The sequence below is a fragment of the Lathamus discolor genome, chromosome 2 (genome assembly GCF_037157495.1).
Source record: "Lathamus discolor isolate bLatDis1 chromosome 2, bLatDis1.hap1, whole genome shotgun sequence".
NCBI lineage: Eukaryota > Metazoa > Chordata > Aves > Psittaciformes > Psittacidae > Lathamus > Lathamus discolor.
Genome location: NC_088885.1, coordinates 150433862 through 150452582, shown reverse-complemented (window position 1 = coordinate 150452582; position 18721 = coordinate 150433862).

Genomic DNA, 18721 nt, shown 5'->3' with positions numbered 1-18721 from the left:
GCTATCAGCAATTTAATAACACTTATTTGTCCCTGTGATACTGGCTTGGGTCTTACTGTATTCTCTTCCAATAGTAACTTCTTCCTAACTCCCCAGTTCATCTGAATGGTGAGTAATCCCTAACTTAAAATCACTCGTAACAAGAGTATAATAACAAGAATAGGTGAAGCTTAAGCTGCATATGGAGGAAATATGGATTTTATTTTCTCCTGGTTAGGCTGGAAAATCCATTTTTAAAGCTCCTAGAGGCTCAGCACAAGTTACATATAGTCCTATGAATAGCTTTGCCCTTATTCAAATTCTAAGACAACTTAGGCTAATAAGCCTTAGTGTTAATTAGAACTCTACAGTGATAGACATGACATTTCAGAAGGGCTTGTTACCAAATTTAACAGCTTATTCCATGAAAAATGGCATTAGTGAAGAGATTTTAAATAGCAAATCCACATGCTAGTCTTGATTCTTTAAAAGAACTAAGAGAATTAGAAATAATCCACAAAGCTTTGGGAAAATGCCATATTACCTGTATTTTCTTGGTCATATAGAAGGACTCTAAGTCCATGCTCTTGGATGACAGAATGCCCCATGTTCACCCCATTCCAAGGCAATTAGACTAAAGCCAGAGCACATCAAATCTGACTCTTGGTGTTAAGTAATGGATTCAGAACCTTAGACTTTTTTTCCCTAAAGAAAACCTCTCAATCATTTCATTTGTAATCCTTATACTCACAAAGAAAATTAATAAAACTGTAATTGACAAAATGATGCCTGCCAAGATCAAGAGGCATCTAAAATTATACTCCTGGAAGGTGAGAACATCTGCTTTTAATTCTGCAACCTGTTGAGCTTGTGAACAAAAATACCAAAGCACTTTGTGCTTCTATGTGTTCACATAGAAAGTAAGAGGAAGGTAAAGGCTGAAATCTCTTACCACAAAAGAAGGCCCTTACCTGCCTGCAGACAAAGTAAAAGGGGGAAAAGTCTCCATGGTTAAGGGAAGAGGACTAATCCTACAAGACGAAGTAGAGTGCGCAAGAAATACTTGGGCTTAAACAAGAAAGAACCAGCTGCGGACTTGCCTGGGGCCCTGGGTTGCCTTAATGTGGTTCTGTGCACGTGAATTATTTGCCTGTACTTGAAGGGATTTAAGTGATTTGTAAGCTTCTATGAGCTCCCTCCATGTGCCTAGATGCGTCCTTCTGAGAACACACCTCATTCAAAAATCTAATGCAGATTCTCTCAAAGCGGAGAGAATTGGCAAGTGTATGGACGACAGTTTCCCAGCAAAACCACCATTGTGCAACACGAGTGAGGACAGAGAGTAGTAGATTTCCCTTCAAGCCAGCAGGAAGGGAATATGAGCCTCAATCTTTTTCTTTATCCTGTTGTCATTGTAAGCAGGACCCTGCTGGTGCTTTCATCAGCTGTTCTTCACCATGTCATATACCTGCTTTGGAGACTCCTGATCTTTTTCTGTTTCTAGCCAGGAGTATCTTGACTCATGTTAGAGACAGCATTGTTAGAGACAGCATCACCTGTGTTCCTTCCTCATCAATAAGCTCAGGTCACCACATAATGAGAGATCAATTTACAGCTTTCCTCTCCATGCTATGGATACAAACTTGATCCAGTGAGACCTCTGAAGTTTGTAGCATCAAAAGGCCAAAGGGATTTTGGATGCCCTATATTTAGGGAGAACAGCTGCAACGTGCAAGGGTAAGGGGAAGAGAGAAATGAAGCTGAAGGAGCTCAACAACTTGGAAAAATGAATTTCCCTACACATTTAAATTGTTAATTGTGGGCATCCAAGACTGAAAATTCAGCTCTGTGCAAGCAGGAGAACTTAATGTTCCATTTTGTCATTCGCGCAGACAGACTGAGTTACATGGAATATTTGCTACAGGCTTTGTTTGGCTTTTTATTTTTCCCCCTTTTTTTTAACGATCCATTTTACAGGGCTATTTCAGAAGATGCCTTTAAGCATGCCAGAGAGGTGCTATATCAAAACAAAGTACACCTGATTAATTATCTAACAAGGGAGATGTTTGCACACCCAGTACCATTCATTTTTCATGTGACAATGCAGGCTTTAAGCATTAGCAACCACCAATCCAACACTGCCAGAAGGATGCAGTTGCCTTCCACACAATCTTTCCTTTCTATTGCATACACGTCAGTGTGCTGTCAGGGATGTCCCAAGTTCCACCCTAATTTTTCCTTTGTAACCTGTTCTAGTTACTTGTGAGCCATTTCAAACAGGGATATGGATTTTATCAATAGTGTTAAATTGTGGTTCAAGAAGATTTAGTAGGAGCATTTTAAAATGTTGCTAAATTACTACATTAGGGAAAAAAATTCTCTTTTCTCTCATGTTCATCAGATTCGTTCCCCACTAATGAATGCAGAGAAGAATGAATCTCCGAAGAATTTAGATTTGAGTTTTAGAGGAGGTTTAACGTTTGGATTTGGCTACAACTTCCATTTCCTTTCATGAATATTTTATTTAAATCCTGTATTAATCACAGAGTCACAAAGATAGCCTGCCTCCTGCTTCTGCTTGCTTTCATTGTCTGTCACAGAAGCACTTTCTCTCAACCTTAAATATCTCTAATTAAAAATTTCCCTGAAGCCAACTGATACCTGTGTGATTAATGGGTTGGCTAATAAACAAAATGCACCATGCTACTTTAAGATCATTGTACCATAAAAGCACAGAAAGAGTGCCAATGGCCCTATCATTTTGAAAGACTTTTATTAAAGAAACAAAGCAGCGGTCCTAAGGGTCCTGAAGTGCTCCACATAATTAATAACCAGATAAACCATACGCTGACGAACCTGTTTCAGACATGCTCATTATTTTATCAAGGAAGCTACGCAAACAGGGGGAAAAATCCAGGAAAGCGAAGAGAAGCACAGAGATTGTTTCTCCAATGGATAAACATCCATCTCCTTGTTGGTGCAAGCAAACGTGAACAATGAAGGACTGGATGTTGCTGGGATGAAGACTTTCATCCCTAGGTTTCAGGTTCAAATACAAGCCAGGTTACTGAACACAGTTCCCATCCTATGGCTCTGTTTTGGGCACTGGGTTAAGCACTTGTCAGCAGAGGTTTGAGACAGCCAGATGCTTATATCTAAAACTAGGGCAGCTTCTGTAGACAGAAGCATGAGGACTCAATTACAGCTTCATCTGTGCTTACTGAAAATCTCTCAGTGAAAGAAGCTCGGAACAGGTGACTGCACTGATGTCAGCTTAGTCTGACAGGCAAAGTGGTGCACAGATGTTTTCCTACATGGAGGTAGTAGGGAAATGGTAATAATACTGCGTAACACTTTATGGTAATAAATACTGCAGCACTGACGGCTCATCTTGGGTTGGTTTCTAATAAGGCAACAAGATCTAATCCAGAGCAGATCAGAAAGAAAGGTAACTCTTAACAATCCCTCTGACACTCTGTGATGTGATAAGCCCAGGGTAATGTAACTCTCAGTCATGCTGACCCAACCACCCTGCAGGGCAGGCAGAGGTGGCAGAACCAGGCTTATGTCTCCTGTCTAGACTTTTCCATGCATTCCAGTAAAGAGAGAAGCAGCTCTGTGAAGCCAGATGAAAAAATACATTCGTACTCTGAAAGAAAGTACAACTTGGTGCTGAACTAAAGTTTGGTATCTCTGACTGGTGCTACACCACTAAAAGGTTTACAGTTTGTCAGATATAATGGGCATCAACCCTTGCAACTCACCAGCTTCCAGACAAGCAGTCAGGCCTTGTTTCTGTTGCACTCAAGTGTATCCTCCCCGTGCAATCTGATAGAAATCTACCTCCATAACCCAGATGCTTAGCACTATGAACCCAGTACTGAAATTATATTTATTTATGCATAGTTTGCCTTTCCTCTCCCCCATTTGTGTCACTATGAGCACTAGTTACTAATTAGGTTCCCCACTGCTTTTATAAACCAGGCTTGTCACAAGAGTTGCTTAATCTACTACTATACACCATGAAAACACACCTGTGTTACAGATCCACAGGAAAACCACCAAAATCCTCTGATGCTTTCTCACGAAGGCTATAGTCAACTTTTTCCCTGCAACCACGCTTAGGCTGTGAGTTAGGCAAGGAACAGTCTCAATCTCATGCAGTACTCTGTGGTCTGGCACTTATTAATAAACAAAAAGAAGGGAATCTGGAGCTGACTCTGCTCTTTAAATGGCATTCTTTCCCTCTGCCATGGTATCAATTGAGCATAGTAACAGCCAGTCAAGTAGATTACTGAAAATCCCGGAACCCAAGCCCACAAAAGCAGTTTCCATCACCATTGTCATTTTTGACAGCAAAACTGTAATTCATATACAACTGCCATCAGTAGCTTCTGTAGTAGCCTGCAGCAAGAAGTCAGGTAGTCTGGTCATTCCTGTTTTGCTCTAGCCATCAAAGTGAAGGTCATTTCTTTCAAAAGGGCAAAATGAGGGTCAGCCATCCACAACACACAGTCAGATGATATGCCAGTTTAATATCAGAGCCAAAACCAGACACCCATAACTTGATGAAATTTAACAACTTGATGAAATTTAACTTGATGAAATTTAACAAGGGCAAGTGTAGAGTCTTGCATCTGGGGAAGAACAACCCCATGTACCAGTACAGGTTGGGGGTTGACCTGCTGGAAAGTAGCGAAGGGGAAAGGGACCTGGGGGTCCTGGTGGATAGGAGGATGACCATGAGCCAGCAATGTGCTCTTGTGGCCAAGAAGGCAAATGGCATCTTAGGGTGCATTAGAAAGGGAGTGGTTAGTAGGTCAAGAGAGGTTCTCCTCCCCCTCTACTCAGCCTTGGTGAGGCCGCATCTGGAATATTGCGTCCAGTTCTGGGCCCCTCTGTTCAAGAAGGACAGGGAATTGCTTGAAGGAGTCCAGCGCAGAGCCACAAAGATGATTAAGGGAGTGGAACATCTCCCTTATGAGGAGAGGCTGAGGGAGCTGGGTCTCTTTAGCTTGGAGAAGAGGAGACTGAGGGGTGACCTCATCAATGTTTACAAATATGTAAAGGGTAGGTGTCAGGATGATGGAGCTAGGCTTTTTTCAGTGATATCCAGTGATAGGACAAGGGGCAATGGGTGTAAGCTGGAACATAGGAAGTTCCACGTTAACATCAGGAAGAACTTCTTTACTGTAAGAGTGACAGAGCACTGGAACAGGTTGCCCAGGGGGGTTGTGGAGTCTCCTACACTGGAGATATTCAAGGCCCGCCTGGACAAGTTCCTGTGTGATGTACTGTAGGTTACCCTGCTCTTGCAGGGGGGTTGGACTAGATGATCTTTTTAGGTCCCTTCCAACCCTTGGGATTCTGTGATTCTGTGATTCTGTGATCTTAATGAAGTCAAAATGAGTAGCCAAGTTAATCCATACCTACTTGAAACAGAATTCAGAGTGGGCCAGGTTAAGTCCTATCCAACAGCAAAAAATAACCTGAACTTAGATTCAACCATGCTTATGCAAGGCCTGAGATATCTCAGTGTAAACATCTATACCTGAGACAGCTGCCCAGCTGCCTGCTGTAGCCAGTGGAGACTGAACCAACAGAGCCAAAGGTGTTTGGGAGAAATACTTCACGCTGAACAGAAATGTCCACTTTTGGCTACAATGAATGCAGCACTACATTGTCTCACTCTGAAGGGAGACTGCTTTGAGCTGCTTTGTTGTAGATGGAATCATAGAATCATAGAAAAGTTATTCTCAAACATACACTCAGATGAATCCCACCCCAGAGTATCCATTAATTTACTTAGCCGTTCCACTGAAATGGCTACCAGTAATCACAATCAAGCTCAGAGCACAAAGATCACCAAGTTATTTAAAATCTAACATGTTCATCCAAAACTGATCAAAACTGCAATAAAAATAACTCCCACCTGTTTGCACTTGTGCAGGAGGCCTCCAGTGGCACATAAACTGCATGCATTTGTACTGACCTCATCTTGGTTACGTCATCGAGACTTCCAATGTCAGCTATATTTCACAAGTCTGACATATGTGATTGTATGAGATGCATCTGTAAATACGAGTCATTTACACTGCATAAACATATGCTTCACTTGAAACCCATTTGATATTCATATAGCAGATTTATGCCTTCTCAGTGGTTTGTGTGGAGCTAATAATGTGATACAATATACCTTCAGTGTTTGGATGGCTGTGGGCTGAGGCAGAGGTTTTCCTCCCCCCACCTCCAGGGTAAAATGATTTCAGCTTTGCAAGAGGGGAAAGAGGGAATATTATGTATGTGTGGCCATCACTAGAACCTGTGACATCTGTGGATCATTTGGAGTCATCAGTGGTGAAAACATGTAAAAAATGGTGGAGTAAAAAAGCAGTAAGAGACTAAGTTTCCAGAGATGACCTTAACAAGTCATAGGACATTTGAAACTCTTTTGTTCATGGAGAATTCATTAGCTCTGCTTTTTAGGAAATACCCTTTTTTTAACTCTATCCTGATGTATAAAACTGTTCCTGTGACACTTGACTGCAATTCCAGCTGACAGCTGAGAAGGGACTCCATATTGCGACTTTCGATTCAAATTCAATCCTCAATCTCATGATTCAGACTAAGAGGATGGGGTGTGATATTTCCTTTTAGATTTAGCTCAGAAAGTGATTACACATTATAAAAAGAGAGAGAAGAAATGTCTTATAACATCTGCTAAGACCAAAAAAATCAATAACCAGTTGTACCATACTAAGAATGCCAAGTCAGTAGAGGGTACTTGGTCAAACACACAACTTGAAGCTTTGAAAGGAGTTGTAGGAAGCTTGAAAGTGCACTCAGCATTTCTTTATTATTATTACAGGGGTATAAAATGATCTGGAGCAGCAACAGCACATTTCAGAAATGTTTTAAATCATTCTCACAAAAGTATTTTGCTGTGTATCTGCTTGTTTCCACCTAGATGATAACTACATAAAATAGCCAGCCACCAAAGAGGGTTACATAAAGAAAGAATATAGCTGCTAAGGTAATACCATGTAGCTTAGATGATTCTGTCCTTTTACTGATGCACTTAAAGCTGTTTATTTCAAATGCAAAATATGAGGATACTTATTCTTAGAACTTACATATTCTAAGAATATTTTAAAATATATATAAAAAAGTCAGGTAGCAACTTCAAGGATCAGGTTGTACATAAATAATGACCACTAGAGGAATGTATACCCAAGGCATTTCTACAATTTTAGACTTAATCTTTGCAAAAAAAATTAGTTCCAGAATAACTGAAATACTGTGGGAAATGACATCAAATTTTGACATCTAGTTTTCAGAAGTGGAAAAAAAAAATTAATATAAACAACCTTCATAATACTTAAAAACAACATTTCTGGGTTTTTTTTAGTTATAATTGATAATATACATGTTTAGTAAGTCAAAACCTAAAGAAATCTATTTTTCAATCTATTTTAATCCGTTTGGAATTTTTTAGGAGTTACCTATGAAGACAGTGTTGATTTCATTTTGTTTTCCAAATCAGAAGGTAACAGAAGGTCATAACCTGGAAGTCATCTCAAAGATATATCTGCTGTTTTCTCATCTCAGTTCCCAGCACTAGAATATCAGTATGCGTTCCACTTTGCAGCATGCAACAGCATGCATACACTTTCATCTCAAGAGGGTGAAAGACAACTGCCACTGCCTTCTCATTGTTAAACTTTCAAAATACTCTACAAGGTATAAATCACCCAACTCATCATAGAATCATAGAATAGTTAGGGTTGGAAAGGACCTCAAGGTCATCTAGTTCCAACCCCCCTGCCATGGGCAGGGACACTTCACACTAAACCATGTCATCCAAGGCTACGTCCAACCTGGCCTGGAACACTGCCAGGGATGGAGCATTCACAACCTCCCTGGGCAACCCATTCCAGTGTCTCACCACCCAAACAGGAAAGAATTTCCTCCTTATATCCAATCTAAACTTCCCCTGTTTAAATTTGAACCCATTACCCCTTGTGCTATCGCTACAGTCCCTAATGAAGAGTCCATCCCAAGCATCCCTATAGGCCCCCTTCAGATACTGGAAGGCTGCTATGAGGTCTCCACGCAGCCTTCTCTTCTCCAGGCTGAACAGCCCCAACTTCCTCAGCCTGTCTTCATACGGGAGGTGCTCCAGTCCCCTGATCATCCTCGTGGCCGTCCTCTGGACTTGTTCCAACAGTTCCATGTCCTTTTTATGTTGAGGACACCAGAACTGCACACAATACTCCAGGTGAGGTCTCAGGAGAGCAGAGTAGAGGGGCAGGATCACCTCCTTCGACCTGCTGGTCACACTCCTTTTGATGCAGCCAAGGATACGGTTGGCTTTCTGGGCTGCAAGCGCACACTGAAGCCGGCTCATGTTCATTTTCTCATTGACCAGCACCCCCAAGTCCTTCTCTGCAGGGCTGCTCTGAATCTCTTCTTTGCCCAATCTGTAGCTGTGCCTGGGATTGCTCCAAACCAGGTGCAGGACCTTACACTTCGCATGGTTGAACTTCATAAGGTTGACATCAGCCCACCTTACAAGCGTGTCAAGGTCCCTCTGGATGGCATCCCTTCCCTCCAGCATATCAACCAGACCACACAGCTTGGTGTCATCGGCAAACTTGCTGAGGGCGCACTGAATCTCACTGTCCATGTCAGCGATGAAGATGTTAAACAAGACCGGTCCCAACACCGATCCCTGAGGAACACCACTCGTTACTGGTTTCCAGCCGGACATCGTGCCATTGACCACAACTCTTTGTGTGCGGCCGTCCAGCCAGTTCTTTATCCACCGGGTGGTCCATCCATCAAATTGATGTCTCTCCAGTTTAGAGAGAAGGATGTTGTGTGGGACAGTGTCAAACGCTTTGCACAATTCCGGGTAGATGACAACTGCTTTACCCTTGTCCGTCAGTTCTGTAGCCCCATCATAGAAGGCCACCAAATTGGTCAGGCAGGATTTCCCCTTAGTGAAGCCATGCTGGCTGTCACCAAGCACCTTGTTGTTTTTCCATGGGCCTTAGCATGCTGTCCAGGAGAATGTGCTCCAAGATTTTACCAGGCACAGAGGTGAGACTGACTGGTCTGTAATTCCCCAGGTCTTCCATTTTCCCCTTCTTGAAAATGGGGGTTATATTTCCCTTTTTCCAGTCATTGGGAACTTCACCTGACTGCCATGATTTTTCAAATATGATGGCCAGTGGCTTAGCAACTTCATTCGCCAGCTCCTTCAGGACCCGCGGATGGATTCCATCAGGTCCCACGGACTTGTGCATGTTCAGATTTTTAAGATGGTCTCAAACCAGATCCTCTCCTACAGTGAGCCCAAGGTCTTCATTCTCACAGCCCCTGCATTTACCTTCTAAGAACTGGGTGGTGCAGTCAGAGCCTTTGCCAGTGAAGACCGAGGCGAAGAAGTCATTCAGAACCTCAGCCTTCTCCAAATCCTGTGTAGCCAGTTCTCCCGAAAGCTTCCCCAGGGGGCCTATTTTGTCCCTAGTCTGTTTTTTGTTTGCCACGTACCTGTACAATCCCTTCCTGTTATCCTTAACATCCCTGGCTAGGTTGAATTCTAACTGGGCCTTAACCTTCCTAACCTGGTCCCTAGCTTTCCGGACAACATCCCTGTACTCTACCCAGGCCGCCTGTCCTTGCTTCCACTTTTTATAAGCCTCTTTTTTCCTTTGAATTTTCCTCAGCAGCTCCTTATCCATCCAAGGAGGTCTCCTGGCCCTCCTGCTGCACTTCCTTCTAGTTGGGATACAGCACTCCTCACTGACACATCTATACAACAAATGAAACTGCAGCACTGGATGGTTTCAGTATGCACATGATTTAGTCTACCCAGACGGTAAAATAAGAATAGGTACATGAAAAGTGTAAAATTTATATGTTTAAGGTTTATTCTGAGAATCATCATTACCAATTCACACTCTTTTGGTTGCTGCTCCATTTCTTATAGAAATTGGGGGGGGGAAATCCATTCTTGATAGTGCATGCTGTCAAGGCAAGTGATCATTTCATTTTCTGACACACAATGGCTGCACAAAATACCTCAGATTGTATTTAATGAATGAATTACATCATAAACTTGAATCAGACACTGCCAGAAGCACCACAGTGTTTTTTCTATGATCTCTCAGTAGCAGCTTCTAAATAGAAAACATTTGTATTGGAGTCACATTGTGTTTTTTATAATACTCAAGACATTGCTGGAGCAAGGCAATGAAAAGCTACTCATACACGTTGTGTCTGGCTCGCTGTTCCACAAAGCATTTTAGCTCTAATCCACAGACTAATGTTCCTGCAGTTTCTGAAATAGGAATCTCCTAATCCTGGCATCTGAGACTGTACTGCATTCAGATGATAAAACCTGAGCTCATTTTCATTTTTCTCTGTTTACAAGTGTCAATTCCTTTGTGCTTTTCTCAAGATGTTGGCTGTAGAGCATGGCAGGAATTACTTTTCCTCTCCTGCAGAAATGTTAGTGATTTCAGTTTCTTCTCTTTGTCTCTCTCCGTACTTTTACTTCAAATGAACTGAAGACCTTTTAAAAGAACTATTCAAAATCCCAGAGGAACCATCCTCACACAACACTATGAGCAGAAACAAGAATTTTAACATAATTTTTCTCGTTATAAGACTCTTCTGGATGAGTTATATTCAATCTTCTCTGTTGAAGGTGTAAGAATCCATTCAACTAATAATTGTGATAATACAATGGCAATAATTAAGTCAGTTTTCTGTGACTCATCCCCTTCCTCTCACGGATCAGCAGAGACAGGATCCTTCAGCACAGGGATGATAACAAACAGTTGGCTCAGAGGAGAAAAGGAAATAACATGTTTCAGTAGTGAATTGCCTTTATAATCTGGGGGCTCTGTACAACCATGAACAAGGGAAAGCCAGGTGCAAATCCTCAATCTAATGTATTGTTTCTTTACACAAAGGGAAACAATTGTAAGCGGAAAGGCAGAAATACCTAGTTCAGAGTAGTCAGGATTTGAAATCTCAGTCCCAATCACCTACACCCCTGAAGAATATTTACAGAGCTAATGATTTTCTAGGAAAGATCACCCTTCAGCCTATATGTCTCAATTGCTTTTCTTTAGCTCCTGAGTATTATCCTGAACCTCAGACACTTTCTCTGATAAACGTTTTTTTTTCTAATGTTTACCTTAATAAGTGGCTGTTAAGAACTTGACATTTCCCAGTGAAAACCTAATTCGTCAGATAATTTCCAGCAAACTCTAGTTAGCTGCAAATGTATCACATCTAGATGGATTCAGCCACTGCCATTCATGATACAGTGCCAACAGCACTCATCCGAACAAGTAAATGAGTACAAGATTGTGGGTCTGACTGACTGTTTTCACTGGCCAACATCATAAGCCCACTTTCTCACTGCATAGTTACTCAAACATGATCCATGTGGTCAGAGTTAGCTGCTAACCACTCCTGCTGCTTTTTATGTCAGTGTGCAATTTTGTATATTTTAGTGCAAGGGAAGTTCCTCATTCAGGAAGACTTAAAAAAAATAACACTGGAGATAATTCCTAACTCTTGTCCACTACCAGGCAATGCTGGATTAATGCAGTAGATGACAAAATGACCTGAATCTATTGCTTTTTACAGTTGGAGTTAGTTGAACGGTTACAATCACATATCTATCTGGAAATTCTTTACATTCCTGTAAAGAGTGTAAAGAATACGATGCTGTGTCTGGTCTCTGGAGCATGTGTAGGCTCCGCATGGTTCCCACAGCATGCTGAGGTGCTGGTTGGGCTGTACCACAACTGCTTCCTGACCTGAAAATCCACATTCCTTCACCTGGTAAATTAGAGCACAAAATTAGGGGAAATCCACATGTACATTGCTGTGCACTTGGGTCTTGTTCTAATTTGGCATCAGGCCCCACAATACATATAACATATTAAAATATTGTTGTTTCTCCTGTCACTGCTTGTACTTATATTGCCATTTGGATAAATTTGCCAGTAAAACCACCTGTGCTCTTCAACCTGTTTTACAGCAGCCAATTAGGAAGCTGACAGCAAAGGAGATGCTGAGATATTACAGCAGAATGGCAGAGCAGAGAGCTGTCGATGCTATCTGGCAAAGATAGATAAATGGTACTGTAGGAAGGGAAAGGTACTCCTGGCCCCTGTGGAAGTATAGACTACAGGGCAGAAGAGAAAGGATGTCTTTAGAGGAATCAGCTAATACTGGAATGCTCTTACACTTTGCTGCATTAAAAATAAAAAAAAATAAAATTAAAAAAATTTAAATTTTTTTTTTTTTTTTTGTTACCCAGAAGGTTTCATGGTCTACAGGGACAAATGGATGTTATCCATGTTTATGGATGGGGAAATTGAGTTATAATTACTATGAAATGAATAATTCACTAAATTTAGCAAAGGAAGGAGGGAAAACAGAAAACTAAAAGCAATGTATTTCAAGAGGGCAGACTTCAGTAAACAGTGTAAACTGCTGGGTAAGATCTCCTCGGAAACAAGTTGAAGTGACAAAAGAGTCCAAAAGAGTTGGCAATTCTTTAAAGAAATGACAGTAAGGGCACAATCAGAAGCCATGCCAACATGAAGGAAGGATAGGAAGTGCAATCAGAAAACAATTTGACTAAACCATGAGCTCTTCAATGACCTGGAGCAAAATAAAATGTACAGGAAGTGAAAACTACATTGAAGTACTAAAGAAAAGTACTAATGAATAGCATAAATATGTGGGGAAAAAATCACAAAAACAAAGGTACAAAAAGAGAGGAAATCAGCAAAGGAAGCAAAAAGCTTTCTGTAAGCACATTTGCAATAAAAAGAACTCCGAGGAAAAACAGTGGTTCACTGCTAAACGGAGGGAACAAGTTCCTGCCAGATGAAAAGTGAAATGTTTAGTGCCTTTTCTGTTTCAGCCTTCACTGGAAAGGTCAACTATGACTAGACGATTGATACAACCAAGGAGCAATAACTCAGGTTACAACAGGGGAAGGTCAGATTAAAGAGTACTTAGATAAGGTGGATGTTTCCATTTCAGTGGGGCATTAGGGCATTTATCCCAAGATACTTAAACAACAAGCAGAAATAATCTCATAGGCATTAGCAAATCTCTTAGAGAACTCATGCAAAATGAGTAGGGTCAAAAGACTGAAGAAGAGCCAGCAGACCACCTACTGTATGAAGGAGTAAGGAAGCCAGGGAATTATCAGTCTGACAATCTAACATGATTCCTGAAAAAAACCCTGGAACGCATGCTCTAACTACTTGTAAGCACCTAGGTGGCAACAGGGAGAGAAGTAGTAACTAACATTTATTTGTCAAGAACAAATCATGTCAAACCAATCTAATTCCACTCTACAACAGGGTAACAACTTGTGGGTAGAGGAGGAAAAGAAAATATCATACATCTTGACTTTAGTGGAACTTTTGACACCATCTCACATAACATTCTCATAAGCAAGCTAAGAAAACATGGTCAAGATTAAACTACAGAGAAAAGCAATGCAAAGCGGGTCAGAAATCTGCATTTTAAGAGTAATTTTTCAATTATTTGGTGTCAAAATGGCAGGATTGTATCAGGTGGGAATCACAGAAATCTGTTCTAGGTATGGTAAATTCAATATTTCATAAATGATGTGGAAGAAGGGATAAAAGTGTGCTTATTGCATTTACAGATAAAATCAAGTTCAGGTAGCCTGTAAACAGATTCAACAGGAATCAGAAAAATAGTGACAAATTAGGGAGGTGACCTGGAAAAATGAGGCCCAATTCAATAAGAACAAGTGAATATATTCACATAGATCAGAATAACAATTTGTTCAAATACATGACAAAGAACTGCTGGAGAGAGAAAGAAAGTGATTTGGGAATCATGATGAATACAAACTGAACATGAGTCAACAGTGTTCCATTGTTTTTAAAAAGACAAATAGGAGAGTAGTGCGTACAAACCAAACAGTCACCTGTAAAACATGTGAAACGGCCGTCCTGCTCTGCTCAGCCCTGCAATATTGCTTCCAGCTTCAGGAATGAAAGAACTGGGATTGTTTTGGACCAGGAGAAGTTTGAGTGGAGACATGAAAACAGCCTTGAAGTACTTGAGAGACAGAAGAAATAAGCTCTTCCTATATGCCAAGCAAGGATAAATACATGGATTTAACTGTATTAAGAAATTCAACATTTAAAATTCAAATTGACAAACATCTGTCAGAAATAGCTTAACTAGATGTGATCCTAACACCAAATAGATGGATAGACTAAAAGTTTTCAAACTGTTTCTTTCATCTTTTTCTTCCATGGCACGCTGTGGATTTCAGGGACATAGGTCATGGATGATTAACCGAAGTTCACACAGGGCATCTAAAATCAAGCAGAAAATTGAAGCCTGACCTTAGTAACAGAAGTTCAAGTGTCTTTACCTCAGAATATCTTTCCTCTCACTTCCTCTCTCAATAAATAGATTACACATGTAGAGTCTTTATGCAACAAACAACACGTTAAAACTTTTTTATATAATAAAGGAAAGTGATTGTTTTCATTTCTGTTTTTGCTGTCTCTGTTATCACAATGCAGGTGAAAAGGTGGTGATACCACAGCAGAGATTTCTGGTGGAAAATACATTACAAATCTAGAAATGCACCATTAGACTTCTGCATAATTGGATACTCGCTGATTAAAGGTCACCAACAAGCATGCTTTTGGCAGAGGCTGGAAAAAGTTCAGCTCCCTCATGTAGCATGTGTCAGTACAGAACACAGAAATGACACATCCAGTTTATTATGCCGCATTTACAATTTAGGATGGATTATTAGTGACAATATTTCTTTCATAGAAACAGCAGATGCCTTTTTTTCTTACTATTAGAAATGCTGCGAATAGTAATTAATAAGCTCCTTTGCTGTGTTAATAATACACTCCTACCCAGTAAATATTGGCTAAATAATTAAGTGAAGGATCTTTTTTCTTTCCAATCCTAGATGCAATTTGCTTAATTTGATAGATTTTAATTGGAAAAGTGAAGACTTGGTTAATATTTAAAAAACAAACAGTTAATCGTGGTCTTTTGCACTGCCTCTGTGTATCAGCTGCATCAGAAGCAACATGCTATTCTAAAGGGATGACTATACTAGAATTGAGGCACCAAAGATACGAAGTGGTATCTTTGAAAAATGGACTTTAAAAGAACATGTAAGTGATTTCTTCTTTCTGAAATGAGTTAGGGTCTAAAACATTCTCAAATACCAAGCCATTCCCTGCATGTATTTTTGGCACATATATTCTCTGAAAGTTGTGGGAAATTAACATCTAACTGATTCCTTTAACAATTCCACTCTGTATTTAAATAACTTGCTAAAGTAGTTCAGTTTTAATCTGGAATTGTAGTTATCAGCAACACCCATAAATCATTTTTTTTACAAACAATGGTGGCAGGAAAAGGTGTTTCCAGTCCTCTGCAGGTCTGTCAAAATGTTTGTAGAAGTAATTCACACTTTCAATAACTGAACCTATGAAAGTTTTGCCATTCGTTTCAAATAATATATCTGTAAGTGAAAGGCTAACTCCTGCCCTTGTGTTTCTTCTCTTGTGCAGGGTGGTTACAGACTGTGGGTTTGCTTTATGGAAGCAACAATAAAACTAGACCTAGTTAGCTATTTTGAACTCTGTGGGTTTTAACAATTACATGAGGTTTGAGCAATTCATTCCCTTTAAAATGAGAGAAACTGGCTGTTTAAAACCCCGTGATGACTTTGAAATTTCCAGCCAGCTCGTCTGAATTCCACTGGGGGACTGACTCTGTGTATGTTCACACAAATCCTATTAAAGTCGATGGAAGTCACAAGCATGTCTCTGGGGCAGAGTGGGACCCCCTGCTATCTAGTCAGTGCAAATTAACAGCTGGGAGTGGAAGGAATGTAAAAAAGCAAAATCTCTTCACAGACCCACATTGATATGCAAGGGATTTGCCTGTCAGGGTGAGATGTGTGATATGAAGTGAATGTTTATTGCACACTGCAGGGAGCTTCCAATAGTAGCCAAAAGGAGGTATCTATAGCAGATCTGGATCGGAAGCCATCTAAAAGCCAAGGCAGAGTGAAAGGCCTTTTGATACAGAATACCTTTGTGATGCTTCTTATTTGTCGTTACAGGGAAAAAAATTGCCAGTATTTGCAAAGTGAGGAAGAGGAAATTGGGAATCTCAACATTTGCCAGCACTTGTAACTTGACTATTTTGCAGTATTTTGAAGTGTGCTTTGTTATAGCCATGGGTGAATGCACAAAACTCAGTAAATTGCAGCAATGTTCTCACAGGAACTCAGGGAGAGAGGAGAAAATTTTCAGGAATGATGTGAACTTTGCATGATAAGTCAGGTAAACTGTCATGGTTCCTGGCCACAAACACAAGTTTGGCTGGAACAGACACTCACGTCCCCTTACCAGGGGACCTAAGATAAGAAGTGGTGTGTGTCAGCAGCCCAGAATCACACAAACTTTGATGCTGTAACTGCAAACAGTCTTTCATTTGAGTATCTTACTAGGATTAGCACGCACCTACTCCTATCTCTGCTCTTCCTTCCCTCTGGAACACAGTAGAGAATCCCTTTGAAAAGAGGGACAAATACATTCTGTAAGTACCAGCAAACTGCTATGCTAGTGCATAGGATATTTTAAAGCCTGAAATATTGCATATGTTTCTACCCAAGAGTTAAAGATGGGAGTCTGAAGTGCTTCTATAAATATTTGAAAATAATAGAGCAGGAAGAAAAAGAGAATCCAGACAAGTAGGAATGCACAGGGACTACTCCCTCACTGCTTTGAACTTATGTTAGACATCCTTATATACACAAACCCGGTTTGACTACTGCTTGTATACACGTGTACACTACTTCTAGACTGGATCCACATGGAGTCCATTTAGATGTCTCTCAGTAGAGATGCTTGGCAGTCACACAAGTCCATCAAACTAGATCTACTGATGAGCTTCATCTATCTGGCCAAATGCATGAAAGACCTGTGCAGATAGAACTAATCTGTATCTATCTTCAAACATATTTGTTGAGGGCATCTTGGTCCTACCAGCTCTGCTGCCTCTTGAGTCCTTCTGAATTCTGTTTGTTAAAGTTTACCTCTTCAAGTGGGATTATCTGCTATGCAATAGGAATTAGAGATAGCTAGCTACATGCCTCAGGATCAGGACATATGGTCTGTGGTGTGCTCTCTGCTTCTGTATGGAGACACAGAGGATTTGCCTATTCTTAATTCTCTGTCTTTGTCCTTTTTGAGACTGATAATTCAGATTTTTCAGCAAATGCTGTGGCAAAGGTTATACCAATATGCTATTTTCAGCTCAGATTTAATCCTTTCTTTTCAATGGATACCTGCATTTGGGCTTCCTTCCTCTAGTCACGCTGGCTAACATGTTTCCAGAGTCTGCCTCAGTTTAGATTTGAGTTTGCAAAGGTGGAGATAGGTGGTAGAAAACTTTGTCGTCAGTGGGACATTTATCCCCTTCTCTCAATAGCAGATCTGACTTGGAAAGCAGGACCTGTCAGCAGGAGATGTTGGCTCCAGGCACCATCTCTCTTTTGTATCTTCCTATTGCACTAAGTTTAAAGTAAAACTTAGCAAGCAATTGCAGCTATGTCCCCTGAGTCCTATGACTCAGCAATGGGACACCAGCCTTCCACATGAGGAAACATAGCACAAAAAACACCTTCCAAGAGGCTTATGCTTAATGCTGGGAAACACTGATGCACTCTGGCTCCAGGGAGAGGTAAAAAGTTGATTGCCACTGATTCAATAGCCATTTCCTTCTGTGTGATCGATGCAGCACCATCAAAGTCCGATCTGGTGACAGGGGCCTGTTAGCTATCAGAGGCAAAGCACAAGAACTGCTTCATGATAGATGCTCATGGAGAGGGAAGCAGTAAGCAGCACAGCAGCTGTAAAAGGAATGAAATAAGCTTCCTGCTGAATGAAGGAGCAGGAGTAGGATAAATGAAGGCGCATTGATTGAATCAGAACATTTCTTCAAACTCAGAGCTCCGACCGCAGCACTCTCATTGTGCCGTGTAAAGTTTCTTCCCGTGCATGCTTGGTGACATCTTGACACACTGATTTTAGTATTGCTCACTCTATAATCCCCAGGGGAAAACATTTGAACTCTGAACAGTGCTTTTGAGTCATACCTTCCAACTAAACCCATTTTCCAGTTCCCTCCTTGACAAGGTCACTGAGCTTCTGATCTCACAAGTAAAAGCTTTACAGGAAAGGGAAGTGGAAAGAGGAATGAAGACTTGTGCTGGTCCTTCAGGGTACCTACCGGTACAGCTTGGCCTGTGCAGTCTGTGAGCAGCATTAGCTGACATTATGCTAAAGGTCTTTCATGTAGACAGAGCAAGACTCGCCTCAGACATGGTCTGCCCTGGTCTTGCTTTAGAGATTGCAGAGTGAGACAATCTTTGCACAGGGGTGTAAGCTAAAGCCAAGTTGTTCTTACATCTACAAGAGAGGCTGGCACAGCCGTCATGGGATGGAGAAATCTGTAGCAGGGAAGGGGCTGTGGATGGGACTTGGCTGTCCTCACACTCTGCGCTGTTGAAAGGGGCAGTGAGGAAACCTCAGCTCTTGCACAGCTTCCTCTGCTTCTGAAACTGCAGGATTAAGAGACGAGAGGGCTCCCAAAGCAAAAACCTTGGATG